The sequence below is a fragment of the Vitis riparia genome, chromosome 5, assembly GCF_004353265.1.
Source record: "Vitis riparia cultivar Riparia Gloire de Montpellier isolate 1030 chromosome 5, EGFV_Vit.rip_1.0, whole genome shotgun sequence".
Classification (NCBI taxonomy): Eukaryota; Viridiplantae; Streptophyta; class Magnoliopsida; order Vitales; family Vitaceae; genus Vitis; species Vitis riparia.
Window position 1 is genome coordinate 15,090,129 of NC_048435.1, and position 12,489 is coordinate 15,102,617.

The window sequence follows — 12,489 nt, forward strand, 5'->3', positions numbered from 1 at the left end:
ATCCATAAAATAGAAATACCGATATATCCATGATTACTGATATTTTCACCAATGCCTACAAAGGCCTCTGAGACATCTTGAAAAGAATTAATAAAATTATATAAGAGTCAATGGAACCAAGAGAGAGTTGGACTATGGAGGCTGGTTGAAAAGACTTTACATAGTGGCACGTCATTGCCAATATCCAACATCATTAGCTATCGAAAATGCATCAAATGGTTGAACGAATTGCTTATCCTATCGTACATCGTGAGCTTGGGCAGTTAAAACCCCCTGGATGGCTTGTAACTGATAATGTAAGGATCGAACGACATGGAAAGCATGTCATTCTATCATCGACTTATGAAGCTAAGTGGGGTCTTTGTTAACGGGTCGTTTTACTAGTAACAATTCTGGCGCTGAGTGCTGAGGTAGACAGCTTGGTGATGCTTCATCATTCACTTGGCCCAATCATGCCTTTAAAGCCTCTGAGATACATGGTTGTGTCAACGTTCTTTCTCCTGGGGCCCAAGACAGGTTTTAAGGACGTCTAAGAGACATAAGACTCATTCTTGCCCCTTCTTTCGTTTTTATTTGATGGAACTCGCAGCCTTGTCTGCTTGAGTCTGATGAGTTGGTGAATGCACATACACAAGTTCTAGTATTGTTGGGGAACTGCTGGCAGACAGTCCTTCATCCTCTTGTAGGGACAACATAATGTATCGTTGAAAAGCTTTCTCCATCGAGCTTTGATCTCGTCTTGAAACTGTCTGTTGGTTGGGGGTGTGGCGACTTTTCAAGCGACGCCTTACGAGTATTTGAGCCTATAACTCTTGGTTTTCTTGTTTTAGTTGTTCTGTTTGCCGAAGTAGGGATTGCATTTGCTGTATTTATTTACGCGAGCGGTTTTTTAGCGAGGGACGCAAAAAACAAGGTGCCTAAATTGATGCTTCGTTTAAAGATTTGTAAGATAACATCCATGTTGTAGGATTCCACCTAGAGCACTGCTTGTCTGAATTGTTTTATGAAGTTTCGTAGTGACTCATTTTCCTGCATCTTGATGTTCTACAGGGTGCTTGTATTCTTCTTTTACAGAGTAGAACATAAATAATGGCCTACGAAGGCCTCTGAGACATTCCAAAAAGAATTAATAGAATTCTATAGGAGTCATTGAACCAAGAGAGAGTCAGACCATAGAGGCTGACTGAAAAAACTTTGCATAGCAGCACATCATTATCAATATCCAGCGGCATCAACTGCCGATAATATATCAAATGGTTGAACGGATCGCTTGTCCCATCGTACATCAGTAACTTGGGCACTTGAAGCCCCTTGGGTGGCTCGTAACTAATAATGTGGGTGTCAAACAGTCGTGGAAAGCATGTCATCCTATCATCGACTTATGGAGCCAAGTAGGGTCTTCATTGATGGGTTGTTTATTGGTGGCAATTCTAGTGCTTAGCACTAAGGCAGACGACTTGGTGATGCCTCATCATTTAGTTGGCCCAATCATGCCTTCAAGGCCTCTAAGATACGTGGCAGTGCCAACACTCTTTTCTCCTGAGGTCCAAGATGGGCTTTAAGGGTATTTAAGAGACATGAGCCTCATTTTTGCCTCCTCATTCGTTTTTCTCTAACAGAGCTTGTAGTCTCATCCACTTGAGTTCAATTAGCCGATGAATGCACAGGTTCTAGTATTGTTGGGGAATTGCTGGCAAACAGTCCTTCATCCGTTTGCAAGGACGACCCAACGTATCATTGATAAGCTCTCTTTGTATAGCTTCGATCTCGTCTCGAAGTTGTCTATTGGCTGAGGGTGCAACGATTTTTCAAGCGATGCCCCATGACCATTTAAGCCTGTAGCTCTTGGATTTCTTACTTTAGTTGCTTTATCTGCCGAAATAGGGATTGCATTCGTTGTTCGTACTCACCTTACTTTCTTTCCATTTTATCTTGCCAAGTTTGGAATTGTTCGTCAACATTGTTTAATTGAATCATAGAGGCCATATCAGCCATCGTGTTTTTCGAGCTTTTTTGTCTGTTCCCATAGATGGCGCCAATGTTGGTGCACAATCAACAAGGTGGACCGACTAGCCTCTAAAGTCTAGATGGCTACTCAACCTAAACAAATGAATGCTTGGATAGGTCTTCCAGGCACACCCCTCCGAAGCTAAAGTCAAAGAGCAAAGACTTTGAGCAAGATATGTTTTTGGAAAAGTGGCAACATACCTTTCTTATGGTTTAGAGTGGCTATTTATCCTTACTCGGTAGTAAGGCCTTATCAAGTGTCTTAATAGTGCCTTTGATTGTGTTTCATTATCCATTACTCCCTTTAATGTCAATGATTGTCAACTCATAACGATTGTCATGCCTTGATGAGTCCTAAGGACTAGTGTTTTTGCCTCATAACCGTTGCGTTAATCAAGGTACTTAATGTCTATTGCAATTAATGATTGGTGTAATCAATGCTCGGTTGGTTTTGTGTCCATTTGATACCTTAGGGCCAGACGGATAAGGATACTTGGTCTTTTGCTATTATGCCATGATCTAGTTGAATCTAGGAGACCATTGTGAGCGCCCCACAATTGAGAACTTAAAAATCCTCACCTAAATCCTTTGAAATTACTTTAGTTTATCTCTTGTTCTTAAAATTGTTTGTTTATTGATTTTTTTCCTTAAAATTATTACAATGCAACCACATAGAAGTTCTATAAGTTGCTAAGAACATTCTGGGAAAGAAACATAGTGAAATTTGATCTTTGTACTTTTTTTGTGTTTCTACTTCTTTAAGACACAAATATGAAAGTGTACTTTGTTTACATTATTTATTTGTGAGATATGATAACTATATTAATAATTTGTTTGGCTTTTGAGAAAATTATGATAACAGAATATAGACTTGTTTACTTTTGGGAAATAGGTAATTAAGTTAACAATTTGTTTGGCTTCTAGAAAAATTATATTTTGAAATAACAATAGAGAAAAGTCACATATTATTCAATCTTTAGTTTTTCTATTTATTTAAATCTTTTTATGATCCAAACAGAACAAGAAAAGGGCTTTAAAGATTGTTTTTAGTTTATTTTTACTCTTTTCTTATATTTCTCTAAGTATGATATTTTCCTAGCTCTTTTGGATCTCTTTCGCTATTTTTTGTTATATATTCCATTTTTATTTTAGAATAAAGAGTTGTGACAATGTAAATGTTATTTTTAAATATTAATTTTGTTCATAATATTTTTAAATAAAGAGTTCACCCATGAACCTTTTCTAATAGTTCAAAATGCAAAAGCCATTAGAGTTATTTTTTGCATTTTGGTTACTACTACATTTTTATTTTTATTTTTAGGAGTTCTCTTTAATTTGTTGGACATGGTACATTTTCTAAATCTCTTTGGTCTATGTTTTAACTTCTTCCTTTCTTTGTTGATTCACATGCATCAAATGATTTTTTGTCTTACAAATGTCATATATATCAAGGTAATTAAAGACCAAAAATTAAGCCAATAGAATATAATCAATATATACTATTAAATATAGTAACAAATTGATCTCACACTAACTTTTGATACATATTTTGACCTTATGGAGCTTGGACTTCAATAGGAAAAACATTTACAAATGGTAGTTAAGAAGTGCAAGTATACTATTACAATGTTGTCAATGCAATTAACTATACAAGCTCTTTTTCCTAATATTGTTGTTCTTATTAGGTATGGCTAAATTTGGAAGTCTAGCAAAATTATACTTTGAAGAACAAGACACTACCCACAATGAGAAGTTCCTCCAAAATCAAACATACCTATCTCCATCAACCTCCCTACCAAAACCATTTTTCTTTACAACCTTTTTCATGTGTATATAAATTTATATAATATTGGTCATGGTTATTATCTCTTAATTCTTTTTCATGTCTATCAATACATATTAGAGGAGAGAATTGTGAGTACTCCACTTTTTTTGTTATGATAAAAGAATAAAGTGAAAGAAAGGTGAGGTGGAAAATAAGGGAAAGTATTGTAATAAGGGAAAAAACAAAAATCATTTTTGTTCAATAAAGGTCATTTTGATGTTTTTTTAAGGGATGGGGTTTGTTTTATGAATATGGTTACTTTTGCAATCATTTAAATAAAAAATCCTTTATATATATTAGTAAAATTGCACTTCATAATTACAATTTTATTTTTGAGGGTAACAGAAATACACTTTTTTGGTATCTATCGAAAATGTATCACCAATAAAATGATTTTATGTATATATTTTTAGGTCTTATTATTTAATTGATGGAGTAACATACTTATTTTTAAGTCTCATTATTTATATTTTAATTTTTTTTTATCTAAATCTCTATGTCTTAATTCTATTTGTTTGTATCTTTATTCAATGTCTGAGATCTTATGAGTTCTGAATAATGGGTCAAAATAGCCTTCCGCTGAAACATAATGTTTAGAATGACCTACTTTTCAAACAATTGTTCAAAATAGCCCTTTTGAGTCCACGTCAGCATACAAAGTAATTTTTTATTCTTTTTATTTTTTACTTTCCCAAACTTCAGCTGCATTTTTTCTTTCCCAATCCCAAACTTCCATCCGAGCTGCTCTCTTCCCCCGTGCTCTGCGTGTGGTTTTTTCGTTAAAAACCCTAGCCCCACTAGTGGGCCACTGAGGGAGACGTTGGAGCTACAACTTCCATCTGAGCTGCTCTCTATTCCCAGCCCGTGCTCATTTTTCCTTAAAAATCCTAGCCCCAACAGTGGGCCACTGAGAGAGACGTTGGAGGTTAAGGTTAGTGTTAATTTTTTTCAGATCTGAGTTTTTTTTTTTTTATCATGTGTTATTAGTATTTTTATTTTTCCCGTTGGATGCTGAGAAAAGTGGGAAACGAGAATGAAAACAGAAAGAAAAAAATTCTTGATTTTTCCCGTTTCTCAGTTTTGATTTAGGGTTCTTGAAATTTAAATCCAATGGCACAACAGCAAAGAGACCCCTAAAACGGATCTAGAAAACACAGAGAGCAAAAGAAAAGCAATTTTTTGGTTTTCCTTGGGGGTTTTGCATGGATTTTCTCGGAAATCAAACGAGGATGAATTTTCGCGGAAATCGAATGGGGCATGGATTTTCTCGGAAATCAAACGAGGATGAATTTTCCCAGAAATTGAATGGAGCATGGATTTTATTGGGAATCAAAGGGGGGTTGTAAAAAATAATAATAATAACATGATTAGATTAGTACCTGCGAGGATTGAGAGTGGCAGAGTGAGAGAAGGGCTTTTTTAGGGATTCTCCCGGCTGGAGGGCAACTTCAGAAAAGGGGTTCTTCATGCCCGAGTGAGAGAAATGGGTAGCCTTTTGATTTTTAGATTTAATAGAGTTAAAAAAAAAAAAAAAAACAAATCATGAGAACAATTTTATCTCATCTTAATAGAATATATTATAATTTTTAATAAAATTAAAGATTAAATAAAAAAAGATATTAATAAAAATAATTTTATCATATTATTATTATGAAATTTTCCTGTGGAATTATTAATATGGGTTTGCTTTGGTATTGGTACATCAACTTATCACTTTTCCTATGGAATTAACTGAATTTACTAAATTTATATTAATATTACTAAATTTTCCTATTGATATTAAGTAAATTACTAAATTTATAAAATATTTATATATTTGAATATTTAAATGAATAAATGAATATAAGAATTAAAGTTTGAAGGTGTAGTAGAGTCATTTTTATAAATATATCATATTTAAATACTTCACTTTTAAATAAATTTTATAAAATATAGTGTTATTTATTTTTATTTTCATATTTTCAATTGCTAATTTACTTAATATCTTGTTTTTGTTAAAAAATATTATTTAATTTCATAACAAGTCAACATAATACCACAGTTATGCGTGATGTTCATTAATCAATTATCAAATTTCAATTAGAAAAATTTCTCTTTATTTATCAAAAAAAAATTCAATTAGATAATTGCTGGCTTTTGAATAAGACAAGGGGACCCACCCTAGTAATTGTTAATTATTCAAATCAAAAGGGTAGTTGGTTGGTTTGAAATTTGAAACTTTGGAATTGGAATAGTTGTTTTATTGTTTGTTTTTTATATTGATTGGAAAAGTCAAAGTAAATACTTAATAATGGATGATAATAATATTACTATTGAAACCTTGGAACATCTTGATTCACTTGAGGTAAGCTAAGTTGCTAACTAGTCATGGTTTCACTTTTTATTTATTTTTCATCGTGCTTAGAACTCTTTGACAGTGTTAAGTTCATCAAGAAACTTATTGTATCATCATGATCATTATGAGCCTTTCAAAAGATGAAAATACGTACTTTCATTGACATTAAATTTCATTTGTGATTTGGTTGGTGATCTTTTGAATGCTGTGATTACATTTTGTGTGTAATTGATTGCTTGATATTTGACAACACTAGGATGGTTTTCTATAATCAAATAGGCGAACTAGGACTTCAATCTTTTGAGATTTAAGGAGAAGAAAGATAAAATTATAATAGTAGGGAAAAAATAAAATAAAAAATAGGAAAAAAAAAAATAAAGAAGCAATCTTACAAACTTACATAGGCCCTAGGAGTCTCACTTAGAAGTAAAATAATTAAGTCCTACCATGAAAATTGCAAAATTTGCACCCATAAAAAAATAAAAATAAAAATCTTTGGATCATCAATCATCATCCCTTTTTACATCCATTAGCCTTATTTATAAAGTTTTAGAACCCTTAAAACTAAAAAAAAAAATTATGGAAAGCAAACCTAACCTATGTAGCAACTTGTTAGGACTATTGTTCATTTTTGAGAACTCCTAAATCTTTGAAAAATAAAATAAAATAAAATAAAAACAAAAACAAAAACTCCCTTTTTAGAATTAACATCCTACTTTATAGAAACACCTTCGAATAAAATTTCTAATAACAAAGACTTCAAAATTCTGAAGACTCAAACTAGAAACTTAAGAGAAAAGATATTAATTTATAAAATAGAAAGTTTAGAAATATTGATACTTCTTTTAAGAAGAAAGTTTCAATAAAAAAACTTTTCAAATTATGAATACAATTCAAGTACCAATTTTTGACTAATAACATTAAAAAACGCCAAATCTGCAAAATTACCTAAATGCACTTTATAGAGTAATTTAGGATTTCATTTAATTCCTTTCTTTAGCAGGTATTGTCAATTTATCCACGTCACTGTTTCACTTTCTTTGTATTATTTCTTATCCTCAACCTAAATTTCAGAATATTTGTATCTTCATCTTAGGTAGTTCTCGTATTGGTTGATTTTTTTTCTCATTACACATTTGATTTTGTGGGGATCATAATCTATGGTTGATTGTGTGGTTAGGAGGTACTAGAGTTCACTATTCAAAATCTGTATATTCTAAAAATTATTCCTTAGCTTGTGGACTAGGGTGGATTTCTTGAAATTACTAAAATCTCATTTTTTATTTAAAATAACATATTTAACATATATTTATTTTAAAAAATATATTTAACATATAATTTTGAGTTGTAAAAGAATTAACATAATTAACACATATTTATTTTAAAATTTAATTTTTAATATAAAAATATTAATTTCATTTTATCAAAAAAATATTAAAAGTTAATCTCATCCTAATTATGAAATAAGAAAAATAAATTAAACGTGTTTGTAACCCAAACACATGTAAAACATTTTATTGGACCACAAAAATAATATTAATTCATAATATCATCCTACTCTTTACTTATACACTTATTTGCTTATACATTGCTTTCATTTGAGTTGAACTTGGTATTTAGACATGAAGCTTTGTTACATTCCAATATTTATTAGATTTATTATTGTATTTTATGAATCATTGACCATAAAGTATTATTTTTTACTTAAATAAATATAATTTTTTTTTATGTAATAACCTTTTGTTATTATTTATGTGAAGGCGATTATGACTGATTCCACAGTAGAAGTGCTATGTTATTGGAATGGAACAATTTTGAGGACAGAAACGGACTTGAGATATATTGGAAATAATGTAGAGATTGAGCCTATAGATGTGCCTATTCATACGACCTTTGTGGAGTTGTTGAAGATGATATATGATATCATTGGTGTTGATAGAGATGATCAGTTAGTCTTGAAATGTCGTCATCCAACTGAAATGAACAAATTTCAACTATTAGTGGTGAGAAATGATAGGACAGTTGCATGTATGTTACTGGAGCCATCAAAGTATGAAATGTCTTCAGTTCAATTATTCATAGAGCAAACTCCCAACCATTATCATTTGAGTAATGAAATGGGTCATTTGACACGATTATCAACAGGTGATACTGATGTTGATGATGAAAATGAGAGAAATGAGGAAGATGATAGAGATGATGCAATCGACACAGATGAGATTCATTTACCTAATGATGATGAAAATTGTTGTCAAACAGAAAATATTGATTTGGTGATGGTCCAACAAGTTGTGGAATGTGAAAGCACAAGATTTGTGAACCTTGAAGTTGGTGATAGGTCTAATAATCCTGAGGTTGAGTTTGAGGTTGAAAACACATCACTAGTTGCCTCTCCACATGGTACCCAATTTAATATCTCTAATGACAACCTATAGGAAACATTTGTACCCGTTTCATACCATATGCCACCTACACCACAATTTTTAAATATGGATGTGGCAATTAATTGTGTTGTAAGTGATTGGACTCCATGGAAAAAGCCAACTTTAGGAAATGTTGATGGAGAATTATCAATTGGCCAAATATTTTCCTCAAAATCATATTTGCAACATGCTGTGAAGATGTTTTCCATAAAGGCGCACCAAGAGTTTACTGTTTATAGATCAAATGCAAGTGTGTTAGTTCTTCAATGTAAAAAAGCACCAGAGTGCCAATGGCGACTAAGGGCAATGACAGTGAAAGATACGGGTATGTTTAGAATCACAAAGTACAAAGGTCCTCATACATGTGTCAATCCATGTATTAATCAAGATCATTCACAGTTGGATTCTAGCTTTGTATCTAAGTATATTGAAACATTGGTGAAGGTAGAAATGACCATTACAGTTGCTGCAATTCAAGTTGTTGTTGCGGAACAATTTGGTTACCAAATTTCTTATCAAAAAGCAATGAAGGCAAAAAAGAAAGCAATGACTTGATTATTTGGTGATTGGTACAAGTCTTATGCATAGTCGCCTCGTTTCTTCCTTGCCTTGGAGCAGTCAAATCCTGGATGCATTATGTATTCCAAAATGGTTCCTGGAAACAATCCGAATGAAGAAAATTTTCAACGTGTTTTTTGGGCATTCGCTCCATCTATTACAGGGTTTGCACACTGTCAACCAGTTCTCAGTATTGATGGGACACATTTGTATGGAAAATATAAAGGGACTTTGCTGATTGCTATGGGATGTGATGGTAATAATCAATTGTTTCCACTTGCATTTTCCATTACAGAAGGAGAGAATACAGATAGTTGGAGTTGGTTTTTGGCATGTATCCGAATTGGAGTAACACAAAGGAAAGGGTTGTGTCTAATTTCTGATCGTCATCCTGGCATTATAGCTGCTGTCAATGAAACATATTCGGGATGGACTCAGCCAGATGCTTGTCATAGATTTTGCATGCGTCATTTAGCGAGTAATTTCAACACAAAGTTCAAAGATAAGACTTTAAAGGATATCATGTGTAGGGCTGCTATGGAGAGTAAAGTTAAAAATTTTATTTCTCACATGGATACAATTGGTCGAATAATACCGAGGCTAGAAATTGGTTGGAGCAAATTCCTCTTGAAAAATGGGCACTCTCATATGATGGTGGGCGGAGATATGGGATTATGACAACTAATATGTTTGAAGTTTTTAATGGTGTCCTTAAGGGTGCTTGTAACTTACCAATAACAGTTTTAGTCCAGTTAACTTTTTATCGGGTTAACAGTTACTTCACAGTCAGGCGGGAGCATAGTGCTAGTCGGCTTGCTTCAGGTGAAGAATTCACTCCACATATTGACGCCAAGATAAAGGCTAAAGTTGTTAAGGCGGGTGCACATGAGGTTCTTTTGTATGATCATGTGGCGGGACGTTTTCATGTTAAAACTAGACACTCTGTTGGAAGCAGTAATAGGAAACCTCGCACATATCATGTTACCCTTCAAACGGGGTCTTGCACATGTAACAAAACACTTTAGTTAGGATTCCCATGTTCGCACATTCTTGCTGCTTGTCATTGTCGAGCAATTGATTTTTGACAATTTGTACAAGGTTATTACACCACACGTGCTTACCTATCAACATGGGCTCCCTTATTTTATCCCATATTTGATGAGTTGGAGTGACCTCAATATAATGGACCGATAATTGTGCCTTCAGACTCAATGAAACGGCTAACTTCTGGTCGACCAAAATCAAGTCGTTTGCATAATGAGATGGATGCAAGGGAAACTAGGACTCCACAAACATGTGGACTTTGCAAGCAATCGGGTCACAATCGGCGTTCTTGTCCTAATAGAGAAACCAATGATAGGAGGAGTTGATGTACTTCATGAACATCTTATTGTATTGTTTTTTTTTTTTTAAATTTACTAGTATTGACCTTAATCATTTTAAGATATATGTAGAAACTATCTTATTGAACATCTTATTGACGTTTGTTTGTTTGAAATTATTATTTTTTGTCAATTCATTCTTATTTTGCTTATATCAGGTTACATGAAAAAAAATATTAATCTCTATTATTTAGGGGAGATGTTGTTCAAATTTTTAAAATTTTAATAATGAAATTAATGTTGTTAGAAATTGTTGTTTTTTTTCAATTCATTCATATTTTACTTATATCAGGTTACATTGAAAAATTTTGAATCTCTACTGTTTAGGGGAAATGCTGTTCAAATTTTTACAATTTATTTGGGATGAAATTCATGTTGTTAGATATTATTGTTTCTTGTCAATTCATTCATATTTTGTTTATATCATGTATTGATGTACATGCAGACATGGATACTCCGTTGTTTCGTGCTCGTCCTGACCCTGAGGATACATCTGTGCTTACTCTTCAGCATCGACATCGATCATCCACCATTCGTGTTGATCCAGATATGGGTAGTGTTTTGACTTGCCGACATAGGATGCTTCGAGAGTGGGTTTTGGATGATCGTGTTCGGCCATACATTATACAGTCAGGATTTTATGTCTTTCATCGAGTGGGCCATGTTAAGGTTGATTGGCATTTGATTACTGCACTGGTAGAGAGATGGCGCCCAGAGACGCACACATTCCACATGCCAGTTGGTGAGATGACCATCACATTGTAGGACGTAGCCATCTTATTCGGATTACGTGTACATGGCCATCCTGTCACTGGTTCTACAGATATTGATTGGCATGCACTTTGTGAGGAGTTATTGGGTGTTTGACCGGTAGAGACTGATATTCGTGGAGCATCCCTTACAGTTCGTTTTATTACTACCCATTTCTCCCGCTTACCACCAGGGGTTGTAGATGAGGTTACATTACAGCGCCATGCTAGAGCTTATCTTTTATTGTTAGTTAGTGGTTCATTATTTACAGATAAGAAGGGGGTTTACATCCAATTAGCAATTCTACCCATGTTAAGAGATTTTGGTGAGACTACACAGTATAGTTGGGGGAATGCAACACTAGCACATCTTTATCGGGAGTTATGTCGAGCTAACTTAGATAGTGCAAAATCTATTGCAGGACCATTACATTTGTTGCAGGTATAACTATTAATCTTATTAATTATGTAATTTTGTCATAATTATGTGCACTTAAACATAATTTTGTTTCATTTTTAGCTATGGTCATGGGAGCGATTACATGTGGGTTGTCCTAGTAGATCACTTCCCTATGCACCAGTGCCTATAGATGAGAGATTCCCACCAGATGCACTAGGGAGTAGGTGGAGAGTTCCCTTATCTCATACAGACACTCCTCATCATGTGTTGGTCACATACAGATGAGTTTGATAGACAGCGATCTGATCAGGTTTGGGCTAAATATTAGTATTCTTTAACATGAACATCTTAATATTAATAATATAATTTATACTTCATTAAATACATACTCATCTATGAATATATCAGGTATTATGGCAGCCTTACACAAATGATATACTAGCATTGCTTCCAGACATTTGTTTAGCTGATCAGGATATTTGGCGGACGATGTCACCACTTTTTTTTTTTTTTTATATTGTTGAGTGGCATCGTCCTGAGCATGTGTTGCAACAGTTTGGACTCATACAGGGTATTCCTTCGACACCCCCTATAGATTCTGACCTTCACTCCATAGATCGACATGGTCGACCTCAGTTTAATTGGAGGTTGTATCATGAGCACTACGTGGCATTATGGGAGGCTAGGGGGGACCACATTGTCACTGCAGCGCCTATAGGGCCTCATATGGACTACCATGCTCCGTACATGACATGGTATCGTCGTATTACACATCGTTTTATTACACCTATGAGTGATTTTGGACTTATG